Raw genomic sequence first — 20,577 nt, forward strand, 5'->3', positions numbered from 1 at the left:
TTTTCCAGAACACTAGTGTATTTCACACACACACACACACACACACACACACACACACACACAGTCTGTGTAAAGTATACATATTTAATTTATATGACTATATATATATATAGGGAATATGGTTTGACTCTTCCAGTGTGCCATTTTGATGGTGGACCAGAAAATCACAAAGGCAGCCCCTCAAGATGCAAGATAAGGTCCTTAATCATGACCAGGAAGACTGTTCATCCACTGCTAACTAAACTATGAGTCAAGGAGACATTTTTGATTGTTGTGTTGAAGCACCTAGATTTGAGGTTGCTGGTGTTCCCTACTAATGTAACTATTAATTAACGGTTGCTGGAATTGTACTCTTTATACATGTCAGACCGCTCTGGTAGCCACACTGTGAATAGGTGATATTTTTTATTTTTTATATTGCACAGAACCTGAAAATGATACTTATTGAGTATTGAGTTATTTGATCGTTATCACATATGTAGTACATAGAGTAAAGATTCTAAATCACTAATTCTCAAATTTAGACACACTAGCTAATATAACTCTAATGTGAAAATAAATCTAAATCTAAATCTAATGCAAGGCATTTGATCCATCAATAGATGAGATATTAAGAAAACCAAGGAAAGGAACCAGTAGTCCTCCTAGTGCATGAAGTCATGGAAGGCTCAAATATTCTATATAGGATTTGTGGTGTTTGCAAACTGATAGGAGAAATGGAGAAGTGAACATGGAGCGTTTTTGTAAGATTTTGACATGTAGTCTGAGTGGTGAAAAGAATTAGAGGAGAGTTGACATTCATTCTAATATTTCAAAGGAAGCTGAACCAAGTAATACAGTGTTACTTGGGAAAAAACGCACCAGAACTTCAACACACACACACACACACACACACAAAATTGGGTACATGACAGGCAATGGCCCTTCAAGAAGTGTAAAACGGATACAGAGGGCAGAGTATAAAGGTACAGCTTTGGTTTTAGATGTGCTTTCAGTCTATAGAGGAATTTGTCCTAATGACTATCACAAAATATCAAATAAGGTAAATAACAACTTGAGATATCAAGTTGATTGACTTGAAGGGATGGGAAAATAACATGAAAAGTAACATAGGAAGATGCAAGAAAAATGGGTAAATCTTTACACATAACATAAAATGTCAATATTGACTATAGAGGAGATGCCTGGCCTGGGTATGCTTGTGACAGTACAAGAGGGTCACAGATGTAATTCCTTTTGAAGGATTACTTCAACATTCTGACCAAGCACACTGCTATAGGAATAATTAAATGACTCCAAAACGTGATCATTGTTTAGGGGACAAGAAAATGGATTTATAATCTCGGCATGTTTGTTTAAAAGTGGAGTCACATAATTCTAATAAACTCAAGTGCATTGAAATTTCTATTCCTACTGAAACTGAAAAAAAAAAAAAAAGCTTCTGAAGAGTTCAGGTAAGAACATGGTGTGCTTGAGTTTTGTTAGACCACCATGTGGTAATGGATAGGCAATTCCCAAAGATGTTTTGCCAAAGAAGGACCACCTGCCATGACCTTCTTAATTTCCAATCATTTTGTGCATCACGATGATAACTGTGCTCTCTTTAATCTGTGTCAGACTCTGGACTGAGAATTCCTTCATAACTTCTGCTTTTGAAGCAGCTTGAGTCCAAATATGGTGGCCAAGCTTAGAGAGGTCATCTCCTTCCCGGTGATCTAGGGAAAAGAGAACACAAGAACTGATGTTGTATTTGCATTTCCAAATGCTGGGTGGTTCACTAATGAATGGAAACTTTTTTTTTCCATTTTGATGCTTCATCCTCCCCCCACATTTCCCTCTCGTATTTGGGATTGAATTCATAGCTCCGAGGCCAACTTAAGAGCACATTGAGTAAAAGTTTGAATACTGAAACTTTATTGTGAATTTTATTGTGAAGTTGGCATTATACAGAATTTCTGTGCTATGTGCAATAAAGAATTATTGATGTCCATCCTCCCATTCAATTTATCCATCCATCCATCCATCCATCCACCCATCCACCAACCCACTTTTCCTTCTATCCATGATTCATGCATTAATCAGTCCTCCCATCATCTTTACATTCACCCATTACATCAGCAACCACCATTTTTCAGGGTTTATATTTGTTTCAAAAATTTCTGAAAATAATTGGAATACAGCCTTTAAAGATCTGACATCGCAGTGAGAAAAACAAATTTATCACTTACAACATCGAGTAAAATGTATGAAGCTATCAATTTTGGAAGCTCTAGGGACATTTTTTCAGAGGTGGTGGTACTTGCACAAAATCTTGAAGAAAGTCCAGTCATCTACAGGGAAGAGCAGAGGCTCTGTCTGGGACCTGGCACATATTCATAGTGGAGAGATATACATATGATATATCATATTATATATACCATATGTATATGGTATACCATAATATACAAAGACAGAAAAGTGTAAAATATTCCAGGTTGCCCTGAGAAGCTCAGTATGGCTGAGGGTTCATCAGAAAAGATAGTCAAGGGTCACATAAAAATACATTTGTGTATTAGAGAAGGACTGTAGATCTAGGTTAGTGACCTAAGGCCAAAATGATTCTTCACAGAAGAGAATGGAGAATGGACTTTCATGTTAGAAAGAGTAGTCTATGGCCCACATAGATGATGGATGCAATGAAGCAACACAACCTGGGACACACTGCAGTAGTCTAGGCTATAGCAGCTTAGGTCAACAATAAAAAATGGGAGATGAAGAACAGTTTCTGAAGTTATAAGGAGAGAGTAGAGTGAAGGAGAAATGCTCAGGGTGACTGTGAGCTTCTCGCTAGGAACTGATGACTACAGCGCCATGGAGCAAATGAGAGAATACAGGTTTGTGAGCAGGTAGATGAGGGTAATAATTTCAGATGAGCTGAGTGTGCACCATTTCTGGGAAAGCCAGGAAAGGTGTCAAAGATATTTACTTATTTACTCTATATTTATATAGTTGACATGCAATATTATGTTTTAGATGTGCAACAAAATGATTTGACTATTCTGTACATTACCTACTGTTTACCACAGATGTAGCTACATCTGTCACCAGGTAAAGCTATTACAGTATCACTGCCTATATTCCTGATGCTGTACTTTTTATCCCTGTAACTTTTTTTTTTTTTTTAATAACAGGAAGTTTGTTCTTCTTCACCTATTTCACCCATCCCTTAGGGGTTAGTATTCAAAATATATAAAGCACTCATACAACTCAACATCAAAACAAAAATCCAATCTAAAAATGGGCAGAAAACTTGGATAGTTATCTATATTTTCAATTTTAATTTTCTGTTACATTAGTTCGTTTTCTGCTACAAAAAACATTCTTGAAAGACATTTTTTTGAACTTGCTGTAGTAGTGTTTTGGAACAGATTTCTGTAACAGGAACTTTGAAAGGCTTAGAAGTTTATTTGTTATCTTTATTTTTGTCTTATTTTATTTCTACGGATGAGTTTAACGTTCGTGTCTAGACAAAGAGAAGTAGTACTCGATGTGGACAACCAAAGAATAGTGAAGAGTAGTGAAGTTGAAAAGCAAACCCAGGCAGTCCCATTTTCTTAATTATGACCATGCACCTCCTACTTTTCATCTTACTTGGCAGACCCATGACAGGACAGAGTGAAGAGGTACTTTGTGGGACCTAAAGTTTCAGTGGCACCAAATACACAGTGATCAATATAGAAAATATTTTAATGTAATACATTAAAACATTAATGTAAAAAAGACATGATCAACAAGTATCGAAATTTTAATAAAGGAAACATCTGACCATGCTAGACTTCATAGAGCTCCACCTTTATTGAAAATTTAATTATTTTGTTTATCATAGATATTTTACATGGACTGATGTTCAAAAATATTGCATGAAAACACTATCTTGATTATTGAGATATTGATATCTCCTTGACGGCAAAGGCATCTAGTCAAAGGCATCTTCAAATAGCTTTACTATTTGATGAAATATCTATACTTTTTTCCCAGAAAGCACTGATTGAATAGTCAACGACTCTTCTCATACCTTTCTCTTTGACATCTTTAAGATCCCATGAGGTAATGATACACTTATTTTGAGGACCTAGTAGAAAAAAACAAACAAATGCATATGTAAATAGGAAATGTAAGATTCCCTAGCTCCATTTTCTTTCTTCTTTCATCTGCTTTATAAAGACAAGTTTATGTAGCAAGGTGCTGGCAGAGGCTGTGTGAGTGTTAAGTGTATCAATACACTGAGTGGCCCATTTGCTTTTCTTTTTACAATCCATAAGAATATGGATCTAACAGATAACACGATTACCACAAACTAACAAACAAGTAAGAGAAAGCATTAGAAAATATTGTTTCTTGAACTATCTTTAAAATATTTTCTCTACTGTCAGCCCACTCTGTGCTTTTGACCTGATCGTGCAAACTAGCATAATTTAAAAAACACTGATTCGTTGCTCTCCCTCCATTCTATTTTTTAAAGATTTATTTATTTACTTTGAGAGAGAAAGAGAGAGAGAGAGAAAGCAAGAACACAACTAGGGGAGGGGGCAGAGAGAGAATCTCATGCCCACAGAGCACAGAGCTCACAATACAGGGCTCGATCTCAGGACACTGAGATTATGACCTTAGCCAAAATCAAGAGTCAGAGACACTCTTGACTGAGCCACCCAGGTGCCCCTGCTCTCCTTGTATTCTTATATACTATTGAAAGAGTTTTAGCTAACTTCCCTTGCTATGCTGTGCTTCTAAAGTTTACTCAATCCCTATATACTCTTCAATGTGTAGCTTAAATTGAATATCCTCAGTGAAGTCATTCCTAACATTTCTAGCCCACAGCCATCATATATCTCTCTGAAGTTCAAATATATTTGTATATATCTGAAGTTCTTAAATATATATATATATATATATATATCATATATATGTAATATATGTATATATATTAATACATAATAAAATATATCTTAATTTAATGAAGCATGTAATATAAAACACAATAATAAAATATGTAGTATATAATTAATAAATAATATGTATAGTTTGTTTTTCAAAATGGCTTACTAGTCACTAAATCAGCCTGACCACTATCCAATTAGTCGACTTTGTGTGAGTTAGAAAAAGGAGCCTCTTCCTCAAGATATTTTCCTGTCATTTTCTGGGGTATTGCCCTACCCACTGTGCAAATCTGCAGTGACTTTAGGGTACATGGGCCTCCCCCAGAGTTGTGAAATGCACAAATGTGCAACAAGTGCAGGTGGAGCTCCTTCTGAGACACTGAGTAAGTTACCGAGCTTCTCTAGGCCTCAGTTTCCACCTCTGAAACATGAGGCAATGATATCTCTCCTGCATGTTAGAAGGATTAAAGATAAGATGTTAAGCCCCTACACTCAGCTGGCATAAGGAAGGAGGTATACTAATGGTAACTAGTGTTTCTGCCTGCTATTTCATTTCTACTTACTCAAAAATTTTCTCATCTTTAATATAGTCAATAAAGTCTTGCTTAGCATTTGGACTGAAGGAGTGTTGGAAAATGATTCTGTAAAGGCAAAAGTGCCTTCAATTGGAACTTGTGCTTTACTCACTGCCTTCTTAATTACCTAGGATTTGACTTTAAACAGTATTTTGGAAGCATCAGAGAAGGAAATGACATGCCTAGAAACACAGACTGATCTGTCTGTACCCAGTGATTAGACAGATGATTGTACAGTCTCTGTTTTATCTGTAGCTGATAAAGGATGGGTAATATCACTACTCAACAATTATGAGAATTATAGTATATCCATCAAAAAGCTGTGTCTGCTGAAATCAGGTGCTGGGGCCATATTATGAAACGTGCAGCCAGCACTCATTGTATAATTACATATACTAATCATTTCACTAATTATAACTATTGTAGAGATAAATTACTAACTCAGGATTGTTCCATTCTCACACTGATAGAGTAAGAATAAGAAAAGCAGAATTGCCATTTTGGATTAAAGTTAAAAAAACATATACATATGACCAAAATTACATGTGGCTATCACACATATTGTTTGGGAGAGAAATTTGGCAAATACAGAAGTGAGTCCACAATAGAGCAAAGCTGTGCTTTAACAAGGATTTAAAAGAAAATGTTTCTGTGGTTAAGTGAGTTTGGGATGCCCCTGGCCCATTCTTGTTGATTTATAATGAGTGTTAACATGGTAAAGACACTTCTCAGAACTGGGGAATGAATCCAAGATCGAGGAGAAGGGTACCAAAAAGGGAGACAGGTATGAAGATTAAATAGGTTGCTTGCTAAATAGTCTCCTGAAATTGAGGCCAGCATCTCCTTTGTCCAAGGGTGAAACTGAAAAACACCTTGAGGCATATGAGTATAACCAAAGAGAACAGGACCCAGGACCCCAGATGGGCAGGGAGTAGGGTTATGCTGGGGCCAGAGTGGGGCACCAGGTTCAATGAGAACATCCCAGAAGACCCATGGAACTGTACAGAATCTGTCTAGCTCTTGACACCATGTGGAATCAAGCTGCATGGCAATGTCCAGCTGATCAGACTTTCTAATTCTTCCTACACTGGTTTGGAAGCAGAACTGACTGCCCATTGCATTGGGCCAGTCTGTTTACAGGGAGGACTTAAGGGGAGACAAGACCTTACAAAATGAGAATACTAGACTTCTAGCTCTAAGGCAGATGGGAGCTTGAGGAACAGACTGGCAAAATAAAGATGTGATATATTTGGTTTTCAAGTTAAAGAAGCAGATCAAATGAGTTACAAGGATATTAACCTTCTTTACCACCATTATTCTGTTTCTCATGATTGTAAACACCTCTGTAGTTCATTGTCTACTTCACAAAAATGGAAATTCAAGATCTTAAGTAAAGTATCATCATGAAAAATGACAGCCTCGTTTGGAAGCATTCTTGAAACACAGGAAGTTAATGCCCTATGTGCTCTATGTATGCCCTAGTATGCCCTATGCACATACTGTCTCTCCAGACACAAGCCTGCATTAGTTCTCTTCCTACACAGACAGTTGGGTCAGGAAAGGGCATGTGTCATTTCCTCCATGTGAATGTTTAACCAAACTGATGGCCCGCTCTTTTATAAGAAAGTAAAAGGAGGAACTCTCACTTTCACGTTCAGAGGAGAGGCCCCTCTCAACAGCAACTTAGCACAAGGCTCTATGAAGAATAGAAAGATAAATTAGACCTGGGGAAATGTAACTTCTAGAGAAAGCATTATAATCCTAGTTAGAAAGATAAGTTAATTTCCATTACTTTCTTTTCCCTCCTTTCCCTGGCATTATTCATTTTATTTTATTTTGTGGATTGCAGTCTTTTGTTTTTGGTAACAGTGACTGGGAATTAGGAAATATTCTAAAATTTCAGTTTATAAGACATTTGTGGGTCCTTTCTGTCTGAGCAATAAACAAGGGGGTAGACTTTTTGTTGGCAATGATTAACACACAGCACAGTGACAGTATCTTTTTCTGTCTCTGCCTCTTGGTCCTTTTTTAATTTTAGCATTGTAGGAAAAAACATGTGGAAATGACACATGCTCTGGCATGTTCTTTCTTTCCCTCTCCCTCCTAATCTCCTCGATGGGATCTGTGTCTATAGCCATGAAGCCTCCACCCGAAAGTCCTGGCACTGGGCTATGTCATCTTGTTTTCCATGGAATGTTGCCTGCCACCTTTTCTACTCTGGGTTCCTGTGGCTCCCGCCTTCCTTCTACCAGAAACGCAAACTCATTTTTAGGCACAGACTCATTGTGAGCTCTTGCTGTTCCTCCAAAGGATCAATTTATCACACTTTCTACTGCAGAGGGTTATTTGGCAGCAACCCAAATTCTTCTGGGCTTCTTCCATTGGTTTTATTACACAGATCTTCCTGCTAATCGCCTTCAGGGGAAATCTCAGAAAATTCCCCAAATAGCCCACTCATTAGAGACCAATATGTAAGGTGAGAAAAAGTTATTGGGAAACATATGCAAGTTTTGATGAGTGAGTTTCACATCCCAGTAATCCTGGGCACATTCCCGAGAATGGGTGTATTAGGCACAGAGACTACTGATGAAGGCTGTGTACAGCTAGCTCCCTGGTGAGAAGAGGGTCTAGCATGTCTCTCAGGCAGGAGGCCCCTTCAACAAGGCAGCAACGTCATGAGTGCTATTCTGTCCTTCAAGAGAGACATCAAGCCCATGCTCAAATTCCTCATGTATCTGGAAAACAGTGGTTCAAATGGCAGTCTTGTAACAGCATACTTCAATGTTCAGGGGCCAGCAAAGTGCAGTGACACACAGCATCTGGCATTAAATAGTCTTGATCTGTAGAGTGTAGGTAAGGTGGCCATGAATATAAACATATGTAGCGTTAAAATACATATAATATGTAAAAATATATAAAATTTGTATAATAAATATATATATATTTAATACATATATATTTAAATGTGTTAGTAAATACAAGTGCCTGAGTTTATTGAGCCCTTCTGATACAGGCAGACTTATTTCGCTCAGCATAATACAATCTAGTTCCAGACACGTCGTCGCAAATGGCAAGATGTCATTTCTTTTGATGGCTGCATAGTATTCCATTGTATATATGAACCACATTATTGAGCCCTTCTGATACAGGCAGAAGGGCTCAATAATGACATCCAGAGGGTTGGGAGGAAGAGCTAAGAGATGGAATAGAATTTAAGTCAACTCTGACTTTGAAGATGAGAAATTAATCTTTTAGAGAGGATTTTGTTTGTCAGCAATCCTACCACAGAAATACTTGCAAAGCAATTGCACCATTGGGTATTTACCCTAAAGATACAAACGTAGTGATCCGAGGGGGCACATGCACCTGAATGTTCATAGCAGCAATGTCCACCATACCCAAACTATGGAAAGAACCTAGACATCCATCAACAACACATGAATGGATCAAGAAGATGTGGTTCATATATACAATGGAATACTATGCAGCCATCAAAAGAAATGACATCTTGCCATTTGCGACGACGTGTCTGGAACTAGATTGTATTATGCTGAGCGAAATAAGTCCATCGGAGAAAGACAACTATCATAGGATCTCCCTGATATGAGGAAGTGGAGAGGCAATGTGGGGGGTGTGGAGGGTAGGAAAAGAATAAATGAAACAAGATGGGATCGGGAGGGAGACAAACCATAAGAGACTCTTAATCTCACAAAACAAACTGAGGGTTGCTGGGGGGAGGGGTGTAGAGAGGGGGGGCTGGGTTATGGACAGTGGGGAGGGTACGTGCTATGGGGAGTGCTGTGAAGTGTGTAAACGTGGCGATATAACAATACATTATATGTTAATTAAAAAAAAAGAAATATTTGCAAAGAAAGATTTTTATGCAACAATTAAAATAAATACTGTAATATTTATTTTTAATGAAGCCTTAAGAGAGCAATAACTAAATAAAACCTGACTTAGTTAATCAAAGTACCCTTATCAGCAATTCCCAGAAGGATTCCTTACCTTAATCATTAGGCTATATGTCTGTTAGCATTTGTATCAGCAGGAAGATACAATGGCAAAATGGTAGTAATAATTCAGCACCCTCCTTTAATCCTAAAGTCTCAACATTTTAAGTTTATCATTCTGTACTATAGAAAAGATGTGTGAAGTCACTAATGTATGTAATAAACTTCTGTAGACTCTATTTCTTCAACTGTTCATTCACTCAGCAAAGATTTCCTACACATTTCCTGTGACTGCATCCCATCTGAGGTCACAGAAATCTTTAGTGAATAAAAGAGACAAAGTTCTTATTTTCCTCTAACTCTTAGGTGATAAACAGGTGTAGCATAGAGAATATAGTCAATAGGATTATATGGTGACAGATGGTAGCAACGCTTGGGATGAGCATGGCATAATGTACAGGGATTTTGAATCACATTAGCCTGAAGCTAATGTTCCAAAGTGTCAACCACACTCAAATAATTAAAAAACACTTTAGAAAAAGTGGATGCAAGAAGCTTCTGTCACAGTTGGTGGGTAGAGGCAGTACGGTAAGTTTTTGAGGAAATTCTGCAATTCTGCACAGGTGAGAGGTCTAAGAAATATCGTTATGCTAACTAAATGTTCTAAATGTTCCTTCCTGCAAGTCCTGTTTTGAAATGTTAAGTGTTGTTCCATTGTCTTTTGTGTCACATTTGAAGATAAAATAAATGACCAAAAAAACAAATGAAAAATGTACTTCCTGTGAAAATGACCATGAAAACAGGTGTATATCCCTGATCACAGAAATCTATTCTTAAAGATCAATTTTTTGTTGCGAGAATGCATCGTGGAGCCCACGGTACAAGGAAAGTATCTTGCAGGTACAGACGCCTACAAGTAAATGATTTGGGGATCAATGATTCTAGAGAAATGTAATAAAAAATCATTTAATCTTGGGATAATAAAACTATAAACATAACATCTTATGTCTGGAGAATATTATGCTACATTTTCTATAATGTATTCTAGCAAGAATGAGTACTGTACAACTCTTCCGAATTTACTATCCTTTGATTAGAAAGTCTCTGAATCCCCTACTTTTAAGAGGTGCAATGAGGTACTTACGGGCTAAGGATTTTTTTGGTTGTACATAACATGGATACATCCAGATATGTTGATTTGAAGCTTTGGTTCTCGCTCTATCAACACTTTTCTGAGTTTTTGCCTTTTAACTCTCAAGACTCAATTATACCATAGCAGGGTGAATGGTAAAGAAGAGTTATTGAGAAATGTGTTTCCATAAGCTTGAACTTTGCTTAAAGTAGTGCACTAAAAGTCAACTGAATAGACAATATCATCTACTTTTTTCACTTAGTTGTTTCTACTTTTAAGCTTCCAAGTTGGAATATGCCAAAAGTAAGTAAAGAAAACCAACAGTTTCATTTTCTAGCTTGAGACTATAGTGGAAAAGGAATAGAACACAATACCAGTACAGCCATGTAACATGCAGAACAACACTGAATAAACTAATGATGATTCAATTTTACACTATTTATATTGTCCAGATTCCTAGACGCTATTAGTCTCATGGACACTGGGGTCATTTTATATTACAATGCTTACAGATGGAAAAAAAAAAATCTCTCATGTGATATGGCATATGCTCTCTCAATATGAAAAAAGATCACATCTCAATATGATACATGCTTTCTCAATATGAAAAATAATGTTTCTTATTATTATGAATAGTTACATAAATATATATACTTTATAGAGATTTTTATCTCTTGCATCCATTATTAAAATTGATATTCATTACTTTTCTGATCATAATCAAAACATGCACTTATTAAAGAAAATCTAAACAATATAGAAAAATAACTAAGAATAAATATTTAAGAAATTTTCTTATACATAATCACTCAATATTTTGGTTTCTTTCTCTTCAGACTTTTCTCAATGCATGTACATTGTTACATACTTGAAGTCATACTACATGTGTCTATGTGTATATACAAATATATTTGAAATAAAATACATATGTATACATATGTAAATATTTAGATGCTGCTCTTTTCACTCAATATTAAGCCACAGGGATTTAAGTGCTAGTAAAAATTTCTTGTAAACATCATATACGATAGATACAAGATGTTCTACTACATAAATATCCCACAATTTATTTCATAAGATCCTTTAACTTGTATAAGATCCCTCTATATACACCTTTTTCCCTCTGTAATAAGTGAGTCTACTATCAACAACTGTGTGGTTAGGTATTTTTTTTCACATTTCTGATTTTTTAGGATCAGTCTTATAAGTGGAATCCTAGGGTTGAAGCCTATGACAAAAAAATTAGGCCAAAGTGTCAATTTTGAGTTTGACAAGGTCTTTTCTAAAAGATTAGGTCTCTTTAAATAACCATATATCATATGATAGTTGTCTTTCTCTGCTTGACTTATTTCGCTAAGCATGATATGCTCTAGTTCCATCCATGTTGTCGCAAATGGCAAGATTTCATTTCTTTAAAGATTCAAGGTACTAAACAAAACAGAATGTAAAGTCCCTTTGGAAATAGAACAGAAAGAAATCCTGGTGTTTAATATTCAGGGTACAGACCCATACTAAGTCAATTAAAGGTTTAAAATTTCAGTGCTCAAAAAAAAAAAAAATAACCATATATCATGACATTAAAGGTTTTAACATAGCTCCTTAATATAAAGAAATTCCCAGTCAGTATCCAGAAAAGGTTTCAAACTGTAGGAGGTCAATGTAACTTAATTCTTCAAATCTGTGCATTCACGTCTCTCTCAATTTTTCCCTGGCAACTGGTAAAAGGGAAAAGAGGTTGATTTTCCACTGTAGATTGTGGACACTCCCTGGTGTCACTTATAGGCTCTTCTCTCTTATTTTCTATGAACTGATAGACTCAGACTCTATTCAATGCATGTTTTTACTTGAATGGAGGTATAATGTATCTCCTTCAAAGCATGCAGAAGATTAGAATGCCTTCTTCTTTTTTTCTTTTTTCCTATGCGAGTCATTAATCATTACAGCTGATGGCCACCATCAACATTCGTTCTTTTTTTATCAGAGGCTCCTTTATCTTTATTTGACATAAATTCAGAGGATGCTGCCAGTTTGTGGTGCCAATATCCATCTTGGCCACACATGAGAAAAGTTGATCTGAGAGCAAAGACAGTAACAGACAAAGGACAAGTCCTCACTTGAATGGTTACAATATGGTTACAGTCGCTACACATTATATATTAAGCTGAGGAGGTACTTCTTGTTTTTTTCATAGTTGTTTAGTTAGAAAAAATAATCTCTATAAGCAACCCACTGATTTGTTTTATAACCTATAAGTACTACCCTGAATTTCTGAAATAATGGCGAAAGGCTATGTATTGCTGATTTACATGGACACAAATTGATGTTCAGATACATGTTTTTAAAGTATTGTGGGTAAATAGTTAAATGTGGAATTGCTGGGTCATATGGAAATTTTACGCATCTCATTTTGGGCAAGCATCAACATTGTTTTCTCCAGGTGCTGCAATATTTTCTTTCTTACTAGCAATGTAGAAAGTGTTCAAATTCTCCATAATGCAAGTTCTTTTCTAGTTTGTTTTACCTTTCTTGTGTGCGTGATTTGTTTTTATTTTGTGATTATAGCCATCTGAGGGGATGTAAGGTAGCATATCATTGTGGGTTTGATTTTCCTTTCCCTAGTAACTAAGATGTTTTCTTGTGGTTATTGGTCATTTGTGTATCTAGTGTGGATGATTGATTTTAAAATTAGGGTTGTCTTTTTATTGCTGTAATGACTACTTCTATGTTCTGGATACTACACTTGAGTATGAGGGCTATATGATTTGAAAATGGTTTTTACTCACCCTTTAGGTTGTTTTTCAACTTTCTTGGTAGTATCCTTTGATGATAAATAAGGTGGGATTATGGACATTGGGGAGGGTATGTGCTTTGGTGAGTGCTGTGAAGTGTGTAAACCTGGTGATTCACAGACCTGTACCCCTGGGGATAAAAGTATATGTTTATAAAAAATAAAAAGTTAAAAAAAAATAATCTTTTTTTAAAATTTATTTTTTATTTATTTTAAGCATAACAGTATTCATTATTTTTGCACAACACCCAGTGATCCAAGCAATCCATGAAAAAAATCTTAATTGTGATGAGGTTCAACTATCAGTATGTACTTTTGCCATTTGTGCTTTGGTATAGGATCTAAGAATACTTTCCCAATCCAAGGTCATGAAGATTTACACCTGATTATTCTAGAAGTTGTATAGTTTAAGGTCTTCATTTATTTATTTTTTTTTGACATATTGGGATACATTTTTGTATATGCTGTAAATTATGAGAACAATTTCATTTTTTAGTGGTGGACATCCAATATCTAGTACCATTTGTTGCAGAGATTTTGTTTTGTTTTGTTTTGATCATGTAACAGAAACTTTGATGAATTCATTATTAGCTATTCTAAGTTTTCTCATGTTTTATGATTTCGTGTATGTAAGATGATGAAATTTGCAAACACAGATGCTTTTATTACTTTGCAATCTCGATCTATGTGTTCCTTTTTCTTAAATAATTGCTTTAGCTAACACTTACTCCAAAAGAATGGCAATGGGATGGTAGGCATTCTTGTCTTGTTCTTGAGCTTAGGAAGATAGAATTTTGACTTTCACTATTATGCTAACTGGTGGGTTCAAAAACAATGCCCCATTCCAGCTTGAAGAATATCCTTCCATTTGTTGTTCTCAGTATTTTTATCCTGAAAGTTTCTTAGGAGAGTTTCAAATGATTTTTTGTTGGTACACAAATTGAGATAAAGAAGTTTTTTTTCCTTCACTCCATTAATGTGGTGTGTTACATTGACTGTTTTTTGTATGTTGAATTATCCTTGAATTTAGGTACTTCCTTGTTCATCATGATAATCCTTTTAATATGTTGTTGAATTTGGTTTGTGAGGTATTTGTTGAAGATTTTGGCACCTGTTTATAAGGGTTCAGTTTTCTTCTTGTTTTGTTTTAATTTTGAAACAACAGAAAGCAGGCCGCATGCAGTTTAAGAAAGATTGCTATTAACTGTTCACAGAAAAATTCATCTGATATTGAAGAACACTTTGTTCTTGTTTTAATCCCTGAGTAAATCTCTTGTTATACTTGTTATAGGTCTTTTCAGGTTTTATATTCTTGAATTATTTTTGGTAGCTCTTAGGAATATGTTCATTTCTTCTAGGTTATTTATTTATTTACATAAACTTACTTTAAATAGGTTGTCATGGTAGTATTTACTGAGAATATGATATTTCATCAAATATGTAAGGAGGAGTGAGAATTAGCCAGAAAAACTTTCAGGGGTAGAGCTTTCCACGTGGAGAAAACAGTCAGTGCCTAGTAAGGCAAGAGAAAGACATGCCTACTGAGAGAAAGGTAACCTTGGAAGAATAAGGACGTCTGCTTGGCTAGAACCAAGTGAGTAAGAAACAGTTGTTGGAAGTGAGTTCCAAAAAGTACTGGGTTAGATCTTGCAGGTTCTTGAACATGATTGTAAGGAAACTGGATTTCATTATGACGGAAACAGGCAATCATTTCGGAATTTTTATAATGGATTTATTCCCAGATGCTTGTTTATATTCTATTTGTCTAAATATTTTTCCTTATTCTGGAATAATACAATTAGTGTAATATTAGAATAGGTTTAGAAGTTGGAAAAATAGGAGTTGGTCAAATTAATGCTTCATTTATTAAGACTATTTTGACTATTTGGGGCCACATACAGTTCCATATGTATTTGAGGTAGCAAAAAAAGGCCATTGGAATTTTGGAATTTGATAGACATCGTAAGTCTTTTTTTTTTTTTTTTCAAGATTTTATTTATTTATTTGACAGTGAGAGAGATCACAACTAGGCAGAGCAACAGGTATGGGGGAGGGGGAGGCAGACTTCCCACTAAGCTGAGAGCCTGATGTGCGACTTGATCCCCCATCCCTGGGATCATGACCTGAGCCAAAGGCAGAGGCTTAACCCACTGAGCCATCCAGGCACCCCTGTTTTAAGTCTTTAGATAAGTTTGGGCACAATTGGCATCTTAATAATAAGCCTCTTTGAATTTGCAAACTCAGGATGTTAATTTTTTCAGCAATGTTTTGCAGTATTTTCTATATAAGATTTTACATCCAGGGATAGTTATATTCCTTGGTATTTTATTTTTTTAGATGCTATTTTTAAAATTTTTTCTTAGTTTTCTTTTCAGGCTGTTCATGAAAACAAAATAGATTTTTATGTGTTGATCTTGTACTCTGTAGCATACTTGGATTTATTATTGACTCTGTGCATTCTTTGGATTTATCATATATAAATTTATATCATCTGTGAATAGATACAGTTTTTCTTTCAAAAATTTCTTTCAAATTTTTATTTCCTCTCCTTGCCTATTTGTGCTGGCCAGAACTTTCAGTACAATGATGAGTAGCAGTGGGAACATGGGTGTTCTTGTTCTTCCTCTGAGGAGGAAAGCTTCATTTTTTCATATTTAGTATGATGTTACATTTTTTTTTAACATGTTGAGGAAATACATCTAATCCTACTTTTACTTGTGTTTCAACATAAAAGAGTGTTGGGTTTTTCAAATCAAGTAAAATAATTGTGTGTATGTGTGTTTTCTGTGTTCTATTGATGTGATGTATTCCACTGATTAATTTTTGCATGTTTAACAATCTTTGCATATACAATAAATCCCATTAGGTCATGATGTATAATGATTTTAGCATGTTAATGGATTTGGTTTGCTAATATTCTGTTCAGGATTTTTCCGTCTATGTTAATGGTAAGTTTTTTTTTTTTTTTTTTGATAGTCCATTTTTCTTATGATGTCTGTATTTGACTTTGGAATCAGGGTAATGGAAGTCTCATTCAATTATTTGGAAACAGTGCCCACTTTCCATTTCTTGGAGTTAATTCTTCAAGTATTTGGTAGAGTGAATCACTGAAAACACGTTACCAAATTTGTTGGAATACAATATTTTGTAGCATTCTTTCTACAATCCTTTTTTTATTTCTGTAAACTTGGTACTATGTTAGTTATTAATTAATAATTTGTGAACTTCAAGTAATATTACAAAGCTGTAGTAAATCATAACAGTAATTGAAACAGATTACTGGCAGAAAAATAGACACATACACCAATGGACCAATGGGACAGAATGGAGAATCTAGAAATGATCTCAAAACTATATGGTCAATTAATCTTTGATAAAGCAGTAAAGGATATCCAATTGGAAAAAGACAGTCTCTTCAACAAATAGTATTGGGGAAACTCTGCAGCTGCACACAAAAGAATGAAACTGAACCACTTTCTTACACCATATACACACAAAAAATTCCAAATAGATGAAAGTTCTAAATGTGGGACTAGAGAGGTGCCTCTGTAGCTCAGTCGGCTGAACATCAGTTCACTTTACTGCAGATCATGATCTCAGGACCATGAGTTTCAGTCCCTATCAGGCTCTGTGCTTAGCAGGGAGTCTTCTTGACATTCTCTCCCTCTCTTTTTCCCTCCACCCATCCAACCCATGCTTATACTCTTCCTTTCTAAACTAAATAAAATTTAAAAAATAAAAAAATAAATATGAGACAGGAAACCCTCAAAATCCTGGCAGAGAACACAGGCAGTAACCTATTTGACATCAGTCATAGGCACTTCTTTCTAGATGTCTCCTGAGGCAAAAGAAAAAAAAAAAGCAAAAATAAACTCTTGGGACTTCATCAGAATAAAAAGCTTCTGCACAGTGAAGGAAACAGTAAAGTTAAAAGGCAACATATGGAAAGTGAAAAGATATTTGCAAATGATATAACTGATAAAGCATTTAGTATCCAAAATATATAAAAAACATAAAACTCAACGCCCCACAAATTTATACATTTAAACAATGAAGAGAAGATATGAACAGACACTTCTCCAAGACATACAGATGGTCAGGATATACAAGAAACAAGGCTTAAGATCAGTCATCATCAGGGAAATGCAAATCAAAACAAAATGAGCTATCACCTCGCCCCTGTAAGAATGGGTAAAATCAACAATTCAAGAAACATCAGGTGTTGGCAAGGATGTGGAGAAAAACTAACACTTGTGTACTGTTGGTGGGAATGCAAACTGGTGCTGCCACACTGGAAAACAGCATGGAGATTCCTCAGGAAGTGAAAAATAGAGCTACCCTATAATTCTGCAATTGCAATTCTGGACATTTACCCAAAGAGTACAAAAATACTAATTCAAAGGGATGCCTGCACCCTGATGTTTATACAGCATTTTTACAACAGACATGATTTAGAAGCAGCTCAAACTGACTGATAAATGGACAAAGAATATAAAGTATAAATATACAATGGAATAGTACTCATTCATGAAAAAGAATGAAATCTTGCCATTTGTAACAACATGAATGGAGCTAGAGAATATAATGCTAAGTGAAAAAAGTCAGTCAGAGAAAGACAAATACCATATGAATTTACTATTATGTCTAATTTAAGAAATTAAAAAAACCACGCAAAAAGAAAATACAGAGAGAGAAAGTGAGAGAGAAGAGAGAGAGAAACTAAAAAAAAAGTCGTACCTCTAGAGAACAAACTGACGGTTACCAAGAATTCTTGGGAATGGGTTAAATAAGTGATGGGGATTAAGGAGTGCACTTGTTACGAGCACTGATTCTTTTATGGAAATTGTTTTATGAATCACTATATTATAAACCTGCAACTAATACAACACTGTACATTAACTGACAGGAATTCTAAAAAACTGTCTCTATACTAATATTATTTATTACCTCCTGCTGTTCTTCTTTGCTTTCCTCAAGGTAGGCAATTTACTTGATTCCTTTTTCAAGGTAGACTTTTACAAGTATGAATATCTCTTTACGAACTGTTGTCTCTACATCCTAAAGCTTTTTGAATATTTTGATTTTTTGGTAGACTCTGTATGCATTGAGATTGAGATGTCTGTTTCCTTCCCCACATCAAGGAAGTGTGCAGTTATTATTTCTTCAAATAAATTTTCTACTCCCTTTTTTGTCTATTCTTTTTCTAGGACTCCCGGTATGTGAATGTTGTTATTCTTGATGATGTCAGTGAGTTCCCTTATCTGATTCTCACTTTTTATTATTCCTTTTTTTTTCTTCCTCTTCAGCTTGCTTGCTTTCTGTTACACTGTCTTCCAGCTCACTGAAAGAAGATATTCTTCTGCTCTCTTTAGTCTACTATTGATTCCCTCTAGTATTTTTAATTTGAATTGTTGAGGTTTTCATCTCTGATTGGCTCTTTTTATTTTTTCTATCTCCTTCATGAAGGTCTAAGTGGAATCCTTCACAGTTTTCTCAAGTCCAGGGTGTATCTTCATGGTCATTACTTTAAATTCGATATCAAGCATATTTCTTGTCTCCTTTTTGTTTTGCTCTTTTATGGCAATTTTGTCCTGTTCTTTTATTTGGAACCTACTCCTCTGTCTCTTCATTTTTTTCTAACTCTTTCTGTTTCTCCATGTTAGGAGTGTCAGCTACATCCCCTGCTCTTGAAATCATGACTTTATGAAGAGGAGGTCCTGTAGTGCTCTGCAGTGTGATGTGTTCTTTTCACCAGAACCTGGCTCTTCAGTGGTGTCTCCTATGTGTGCTGTGTGAATCTTGCTGTTGTAGCTGAGTTGCATTTACCTTCAGTCCACTTGTCTTCAAATTCTCTCTGCCTGTGGTGTTTGGGGTTTGGTCCCTGTGGTATAATGGAACAGTCTGAACCCACATGGGCTTGACTTCAGTCAGATCAGACATTTCACAGAAACACAGTAGCATTGGACTGCAGGGTATTCTCCCTTTTTGGTGCCCTGAGAAGCCTTTATTCATCTCACCAGATGTCTGCCCCAGCAATGGGGCCTTAGTCATACTGATGTGTGTGGTTATATTCCCCTCCCCAGGGCAAGAATCACTTTGGAGTGCTGATGGTCTCTGCCATGCTTATGACAAAGAGGCAGGTATGCAGGTGAGTCCTGGGGAGAGGTTTCCAGTGTGACCAAGTCTGCACTGATCTGCTGCAGGAGAACCAAGTCTGTGCTGACCTCTAGCTGCCTGGTAAAACTGCTAAGGCTTGCCAGGCTGCAACAGTGTGGGGGTGGGTGGGCTATTAGCAAGCTAGTTGGAGAGTGATCACCTTGTGCTGGTGCCTCCAGCTGTAATGTGTCTAGGCTGCTGTTGGTAGAGGAAAATGGCACTCACCAGTTCTTTTGTTCCTGGAAAAGTCTTCCAATAAACCCTATCCCTCCAGCACACTTTTGAGATTAGTGAACCAATATCTTTCCTGAAAGCCCTGGCTGCTGTTTCTATGCTGTATTTTCATGGATATATTTATTGTTCTGTCTCATAAAAGGTGGCCATTCAGTTTCCTTTCATTCTCCCACTATCCACAGCCAAGACTGCTGATTTTTAAAGTTCCAGGTGTTAAACCTCTTGATTGCTTGGACCTTGGCTTTCAAACTGAAATGTTATAGAAATTTGTCTTCCTGCTACAGGTACCCTGTGTTGGGCTTGGTTGGTGTGGGGTCTTCTCCTCTCCCTTCTCTCTTCCTATAGTATCCCTCCATTCCCTGAACAGTTCTGTGCTTTGAATTCCTGGTGGGACCTCCACCCTTTCTACCCTCTTTGCTATGGCATCTTATTTACATTGAGCTGTGGAGAGTTTGTTCTGCCAGACTTTTGGTCCTTTCTTTGGGTTCTTTTACACTGATGTGGGTGTTTCCTGGTTGTATCTGTAGGAAGAGATGAGCTTGGGATCTTCTTCCTCTGCTATCTTTCCCAGAACGGTCTCAATATTTAAGCATTACTGGATAAATGGCAAAATCTGCTAAATAAAGTAAAAATGGAACACTGAAAGCATACACTTCTGTTCTATCAAAATATAAATATAAATATTAGTTTTGAAATAACAAAAACTTCAGAATTTGGGAATAATTAAGGGAAAATTTTCGATTCTTCATAAACAACTTCTGAGCACATTTGAGAATACTGATTAGGAAGTAAGTTAAGCAGGCATTTTGAATCATCATGGATG

The 20,577-nt window shown here is 35.9% G+C and overlaps 1 long non-coding RNA gene across 1 annotated transcript in view; it reads right to left on the minus strand.

Moving 5' to 3' along the window:
* Positions 1-364: 364 nt before the first annotated feature.
* LOC309856898 overlaps positions 365-20,577 on the minus strand; it is a 32,194-nt gene continuing 11,981 nt past the window's right edge. The window contains exons 2-3 of the long non-coding RNA XR_014307402.1: positions 4,055-4,111; positions 365-1,715 (exon numbers count right to left, since the gene is read on the minus strand). This is a non-coding gene — a long non-coding RNA (uncharacterized lncRNA). The remainder of the gene's footprint in view (positions 1,716-4,054; positions 4,112-20,577) is intronic.

The sequence above is a fragment of the Mustela nivalis genome (assembly GCF_964662115.1).
Source record: "Mustela nivalis genome assembly, chromosome: Y".
Taxonomy (NCBI): domain Eukaryota; kingdom Metazoa; phylum Chordata; class Mammalia; order Carnivora; family Mustelidae; genus Mustela; species Mustela nivalis.